The sequence below is a fragment of the Octopus bimaculoides genome, chromosome 28 (genome assembly GCF_046866305.1).
Source record: "Octopus bimaculoides isolate indiv1 chromosome 28, ASM4686630v1, whole genome shotgun sequence".
Taxonomy (NCBI): Eukaryota; Metazoa; Mollusca; class Cephalopoda; order Octopoda; family Octopodidae; genus Octopus; species Octopus bimaculoides.
The window spans coordinates 18,029,970-18,037,469 of NC_142955.1; the positions used below are offsets into that span (position 1 = coordinate 18,029,970).

Sequence of the window (7,500 nt, forward strand, 5' to 3'; positions counted from 1 at the left end):
CACACACACTAACACACACACACACACACACACACACATGTATATATATATATAGATAGATGCATAAATACATACATAAATATATATGACAGGTTTCTTTCCACTCGCAAGGGTTTGGTCGGCCCGAGGCTATCGTAGAAGACACTTGCCGAAAGTGCCATGCAGTGGGACTGAACCCGGAACCATGTGGTTGGGAACCTCTACATAGTAGCTTGACGTGTTGGACATAGCAACCAAATCTCCCTCAAATCACACCCTACTCTCTTATCTATGTATATATGTATGTATGAGCCAATGAGGGAGGCCTCTACATGGTAGCTAGACCTGCTAGAAATAGCAGCCAAATCTCCCTCAAATCACACCCTACTCTCTTATCTATGTACATATGTATGTATGAGTCAATGAGGGAGGCCTCTACATGGTCGCTAGATTTACTAGAAATAGCAGCCAAATCTTCCTCAGATTAAACTCTACTTTCTTACGTTTGTATATATATATATATATATATATATATATATATATATATATAGAGAGAGAGAGAGAGAGAGAGAGAGAGAGAGAGAGAGAGAGCTCAAAAAACTCAACTGTATTTTGCTAAGATTGTTAACAGATACTATATTCTTTTGCCAAATTGTTGGCATAAAAAAATATATCTAAACACACAGACACACACACACACACACACGCACACACACACACACACACACACGCACACACACACACACACACACACACACACACACATATATATATATATATATATACGCATGATCCAACGATGAAGACCTTTATATGGAAGCTAGACGTTTTGGAAAAAGCAGCCAAGCTCTACTGAATAACACCCTGTTGTATATATACAACGTTTGATTACATATAAAACAGACTTTATGCGAAATTAGAGCCTCACAGAAGCTTTAATGCGTAGATCAAATATCAAATATTATTATATTATCATATATTATCATATATTATCATATATTGTACAAGCTGATTAGGAGACTGACTGCTCTTTTCAGCCAACATCTTCCGTTTGGATCGACTTTGCTGATTATGCTGAAGTACCGAGAGAAGGGAGATAACTAGTGAGTGCTTGGATATAATATAGGACTTATTAGAGATTGCTGGCTGATTACGTCCCTTGAATCATTTGTGTGTGTGTGTATATGCGTGTATGTATGAGAGAGGGTGCATGTGTATGTGTATGTGTTTCCGTTTGTGTGTGTGTATGCGTGTGCGCGTAAGTTAAGTGTGTGTGTATAAGAGTGTGTGTAAATGTACGTGTTAGTTCGTGCTTGTGCGTGCGTGTGCATATGTGCGTTTGTTCGTGTTTGCACGTGTGAGTGTGTGTGTGAGTGTCTGTGTGTGTGTGTGTGTGCGTGTGTTCGTTTATATGCATGCGTGCGTGTGTTTCAGTGTACGTGCGTTTCTGTGTTTGTGTGTAAGCGTGTGTGTGTGTGTGTGTGTGTGTGTGCGTTTGTGTGCGTTCGCGCGTGCGTGCGTTCGTGTGTGTGTGTATGTCTGTGCATGTGTAAGTGTGTGTGTGTGTGAATGTTTACGTGTGTAGGTGTGTGCGTATGTGTCAAGGTGTGTGTGTGTGCGTTCCTTTGTCAACACACATGTCTGTATGTGTGTGTGTGTGTGTGTGTGTGTGTGTGTGTGTGTGTATGTGCGTGAACGCAAGTATGACTGACAAGATAATTTTCCAAATTCCATTCCCAAACCACAAGATCCCTGGTTCGTCTCACTTCGTGGCCACCACAGTATTTTAAGGTGACCTGAAAAACGTTTTGCTTACGTTGTATGTTGTTGGCACTCGGTCGCTTACGACGTCGAGGGGTCCCAGTTGATCCGATCAACGGAACAGCTCTGCTCGAGAATTTAACGTGCAAGTGGCCGAGCACTCCACAGACACGTGTACAAAATAAACTATGAGGTCAATTCCGTTAGATTAAAAACAATTCTTCAAGGCTGTGTGCCCCGGCATGGCCGCAGTCTTAATAACTGCAGCAAGTGTGTGTGTGTGTGTGTGTGTGTGTGTGTGTTGGTACTCCGTCGCTTACGACGACGAGGGTTCCAGTTGATCCGATCAACGGAAACAGCCTGCTCGTGAAATTAACGTGCAAGTGGCTGAGCACTCCACAGACACGTGTACCCTTAACGTAGTTCTCGGGGGGGGATTCAGCGTGACACGGCGTGTGACAAGGCTGACCCCTTTGAATTACAGGCTTTCGTTGTTTTATTGGTATTTATTGCGAGACGCAACTAGTTTTCTTTCTCTAACATTTTAAATAGTTCAAACGACACAAGTTAATGTGTGAGAAACGAAATAGAGGGACTTTGAAAGAAGTATACTAAAAAATTAGTCTTTAGACATTGACTGGCTATGAAGGGTCTACCAGGATAGAATAATTATGAAAGGGATCCAGAGATTTTTTTTAAATGGTTGACAAATCCCAGGTCTATGCGGTTGCAATGCTAAGAATTGTATGAAAGGGAAGTAATTCGATTGAACACTAAATTACCTCCCCTGATTATGTAGATGCCGACTCAAGAAAACATTTGTAAAGAAATCTTAAACGAAAACTTGACTTAGTAACGGGTCACATTTACCTCCCTTGTTTAAAGATTCAATAGGTTATCTCCCTTGTCATTGCGAGCCTGTCGTCTGTTTTGTTCGATTTTTTTTTTTAGTCTCTTTTTAATGTTACTTGTTTCAGTAATTTGACTGCGGCCATGCTGGGGCAACCCCTTGAATGATTTACTCGGAAAATATCGATCACACTGCTTATATATTTTTTTCATTGTCTCTAAGCCCTTTATTGCTGAACCGCTAAGTTACGGGGAGATAAACACACAAACACCAGGTGTGGAACAGTGGCGGGGACGGAAAAGGGGTTGGGGAAACACACACACACACACACACACACACACACAGACACACAAGGGTACGCGTGTCTGTGGAGTACCCAGCCACTTGTATGTTAGTTTTACGATCAGGCTCTTCCGTTGATGGGGGGGGGGAGTCAACTGGAACGCTCATCGTCACAACCGACGGAAGACCAGTGTATGACTTGCTAGACTTGAACAACAAACTACATCTGAAGTTTTTGTTGCTTCTAAATCCCCTGGGGGGGGGATATGGGAGGGGAGCGAATGGCAGATGTGGGAGGATAAGGGAACGAGCAGTGGGAACGGGGGAGTCGTGGAGATGGGGGTGAAGGGGATAAGGAGAGTAAGGTGGAGTGGAGGGGCGAGGGAGTGGGGAAGAGGCGAGAAAGTGAGAGAATGGTAGCAAGGAAGGGGAAACAGGGGCCAAGGGACCAAGGCGCCAAGGGGCTAAGGGGCCAGGGGTCCCTGTGTGCGGCCAGGGTTCTCAGGGAGAGCGTGGGGAGGCGAAAGAAAGCGAAGTAGAGAAGGGGAGAGGGGGAGAAAGAGGTGGTGAGGAAAGGAGGTGGATGAGAGAATAGGGCGAGGGGGAAAAGTGGGGCCAAAGTGCCCATTTGATGCCAGGTGGGGTGGAGGAATGCCAGGGGGGTTCAGGGGTTTCAGAAAGGTGCAGGGCTACCAAGGGGTAACGGGGTGCAGAGGGCGTGGAGAAACAGGAGAGTCAAGGGCCAAAGGGTCTAGTGGGCAGAGACGACCTGGAGCCAGGGCCTAGAAGCCAGAGACCAGAGGGAGCCAAGGGCCAGGAGAACAGGGGGAGAACGGGGCCAGAGCAGCAAAGGGTCGGGGGTAAAGGATCCGCCTCGGTCAACCCTTTTGTGTTGGCAACATATTTGGGTCTGCATAAGCTGTATATCTTGTAGGGGCCCGGGATGGACGCACACTGTATGGGTCCCCCGAGCGGCACATATCTTCGATACTCTACTGATTCTAAATAAATTAGTTTTTAGCCAATAAGAAACTCAAAACGTGGTTACTCGACATGCTAGAAATGGCAGTCAAATAAATCTCTATGGCCGTGTGGTTAAGAAGGTCGCTTTGCAACCAGGTGGTTTCAGGTTCAATCCGACTGTACGGCTCCTTAGATATATGTCTTCATCTGTAGCCCTGCGGTGACCAGTGCATTGTGAGTGAAGTCGGTGGTAGATGGGAATTGTGTAAATCTACCTGCGTATAGAGTATGGTCTACCTATGCACGTAGACACGTGAGGATAAACGCCTAGTTTAGAATGTATGTATGTATGCATATATGTATGTATGTATGTATGTATGCATGTATATATGTATTTATGTATGTGTGTGTGCATTTATGTATATATATATATATATATATATATATATATATATATATATATATATATATATATATATATATATATATATATATATATATATATATATTTGCTATTCTCCAGCAAATATCGGTACCTTGTTGTACCATTCTTATGAATTTATATATATATATATATGTATATATATATATATATATATATAAATGCATGTATGTATGTATGTATGTATGTATGTATGTATATGTGCATGTATATGTGTGTGTACGTGTGTTTGCTTTCAATATTAAAAAGTAGTCACAGAAACAGTTTCAACGTTCCACCCAGCCGCGCCAAATCATCTGCGACCAAACAGCCGCGCCCAGATGACTCATTCCGAAGCTCTAATTAGAGTAAAAAAGTCACACATGTCTACGGATAATGTAGCGTTTCTTCCCACTTAAAATGCGAGTCCCTAATTGATCCCTTTTTCTCAACCTTGTAATCTTTTGATATTTCACTGTGACCTTTGTTTCATAGGATATGAAACCCAGTTAAAAACCGCAAACATAAACCGTGTTCCCCCCTTCCCCGCTTCCTCTCCATTCCGTTTTCTATTGTTATAGAAGTGTACACTCTTCAAGCGGGACTAAGACAAACACACACACACACACACACACGCGCGCAAACATATACACACACTCGCAACACATACGTACACAAATATATACATATATACACCCACATACATGCATACATTTACACCTACATACATGCATACATATATACATATATACATATATATATATATATACATACATACATACATACATACATACATACATACACACACACACACATACATACATACACATATATACAAACATACATACATACATACATACATACATACATACATACACATGCATACAAACACACATACATACACACAGACATACATACATACCTACACACATACACACACATACATACATACATACACACACATACATACACACATACATACACACATACATATACGTATATACATACATACGTATATACATACACACATACACACATATACACATGCATACATACATACACACATACATAAGGCGCCCGCGTGACTGTGTGCTAAGAAGCTTGCTTACCAACCTCTTGGTTCCAGGTTCAATCCCACTGCATGGCTCCTTGAATAAGCGTCCTCTATTATGACCACGCACTATAGTAGAAGACACACGTGTGTGTGTGAAGGTGCGTGGCTTAGTGGTTAGGGCATTCGGCTCGCGATTGTAAGGTCGTGAGTTCAATTCCCGGCGACGCGTTGTGTCCTTGAGCAAGACACTTTATTTCACGTTGCTCCAGGTCACTCAGCTGGCAAAAATGAGCTGTACCTGTAATACTAAGGGGGCCAGCCTTTCACACACTGCGTCACGCTGAATCTCCCTGAGGACTACGTTAAAGGTACGAGTTTGTGTGGAGTACTCAGCCACTTGCACGTTAATTTCACGAGCAGGCTGTTCCGTATGATCGGATCAACTGGAACGCTCATCGTCACAACCGATGGAGTACCAGTTACACACACACACACACACCCACACACACACACACACATACACACAAATATTTACATACGTACAAGCATATATATATATATATATATATATATATATATATATATATATATATATATATATATATATATATATATATATATACAAGGTCTTTCGTCTTATCCATCTTTTCGCCGTTTAATTTACATCTTCATCTTTATTCCCTTTTTGTTTCGTCTAAGACACTGTATAACGAGATCGATCCATTGGCAGGATAACCCGAAGGCCAAGGAAATAAGAACACGGTATGGTAGAAGCAATAGTCCCTCATAATAAAAAGGAGTACTGTTAGAATGTCCCAGTGAAAACTTCTGTAAAATGTAAGCACAACAGGCTCGACATAGTGATTTGGGATTGAGAAGACAAACTGTGTAGTTGTGGCAATCAGTAGCCCAGCCGTTGCGAAATAAACTTCTTACCCCACAGCCACGCTTGGATCGACAGGTAAAATTCTATTCCGGCTGACCGACGTCATTATATCGTAGGACTCATGCGTTTCCGCTCGTCAGCGACGGAATCCAACTCAGCCCGATAGGAAGAGATCCATCCTTACATCGTACGGATATGCAAAATGCAAAAATGCGTCATCAAGCTAGACTTCAATTAGTAATGTTGCACGAAACAATGTAACTTTAAACATTCTTTTCTACTCTAAGCACAAGACTCGAAATTTTTTGGGAGAGGGCCAGTCGATTAGATCGACTCCAGTACGCAACTGGTACTTAATTTATCGACCTCGAAAATATAAAAGGCAAAGTCGACCTCGGCACGGAATTTGAACTCAGAACGTAGAGGCAGACGAAAAACCGCTAAACATTTCGCCCGGCGTGCTAACGTTTCTGCCAGCTCACAGCCCTGTTGCATTAAATATATTCATGAAATGTCAAGGTTAACAGGTTCGAATACTTTCGAACGTAGCAAGACCTCTTCCTCACTCTCTCCCACTTTCTTTTCTCTCTCTTTCTCTCTCTCTCTCTCTCTCTCTCTCTCTCTCTCTCTCTCTCTCTCTCTATATATATATATATATATATATATATATATATATATATATATATATATATACGCTTTTATTCTACTTTTTACTTGTTTCAGTCATTTGACTGCGGTCATGCTGGAGCACCGCCTTTAGTCGAGCAAATCGACCCCAGGACTTATTCTTTGTAAGCCGAGTACTTATTCTATCGGTGTTTTTTGCCGAACCGCTAGTTTAAGGGACATAAACACACCAACATCGTTTGTCAAGCGACGGTGAGGGGACAAACACACACACACATACATACATACATGCATGCATGCATACATACATACATATATATATATATATATATATATATATATATATATATATATATATATATATATATATATATATATATATATATACGACGGGCTTCTTTCAGTTTCCGTCTACCAAATCCATTCACAAGGCGTTGGTCGGCCCGAGACTATAGTAGAAATCACTTGCTCAATGTGCCACGCAGCGGAACTGATCCCGGAACCATGTATATATGTAGAGAGAGATATAGATATGTGTACAGAGGTGTGTGTGTGTGTGTGTGTGTGTGTGTGTGTGTGTGTGTGTGTGTGTGTGTGTGTGTGTGTAAATTGAGATTAAGGTAAATAAACACCTGTTTGAATGTTATGCAAAGCTTATCCACAGTTATTGGCTACCT

At 41.8% G+C, this 7,500-nt stretch overlaps 1 long non-coding RNA gene across 1 annotated transcript in view; it reads right to left on the reverse strand.

Annotated features, from left to right (window-relative positions):
• The window catches only part of LOC149130712 (uncharacterized), a 121,719-nt gene that overhangs the window by 69,288 nt on the left and 44,931 nt on the right, over nt 1-7,500 (reverse strand). The window lies entirely within an intron of this gene.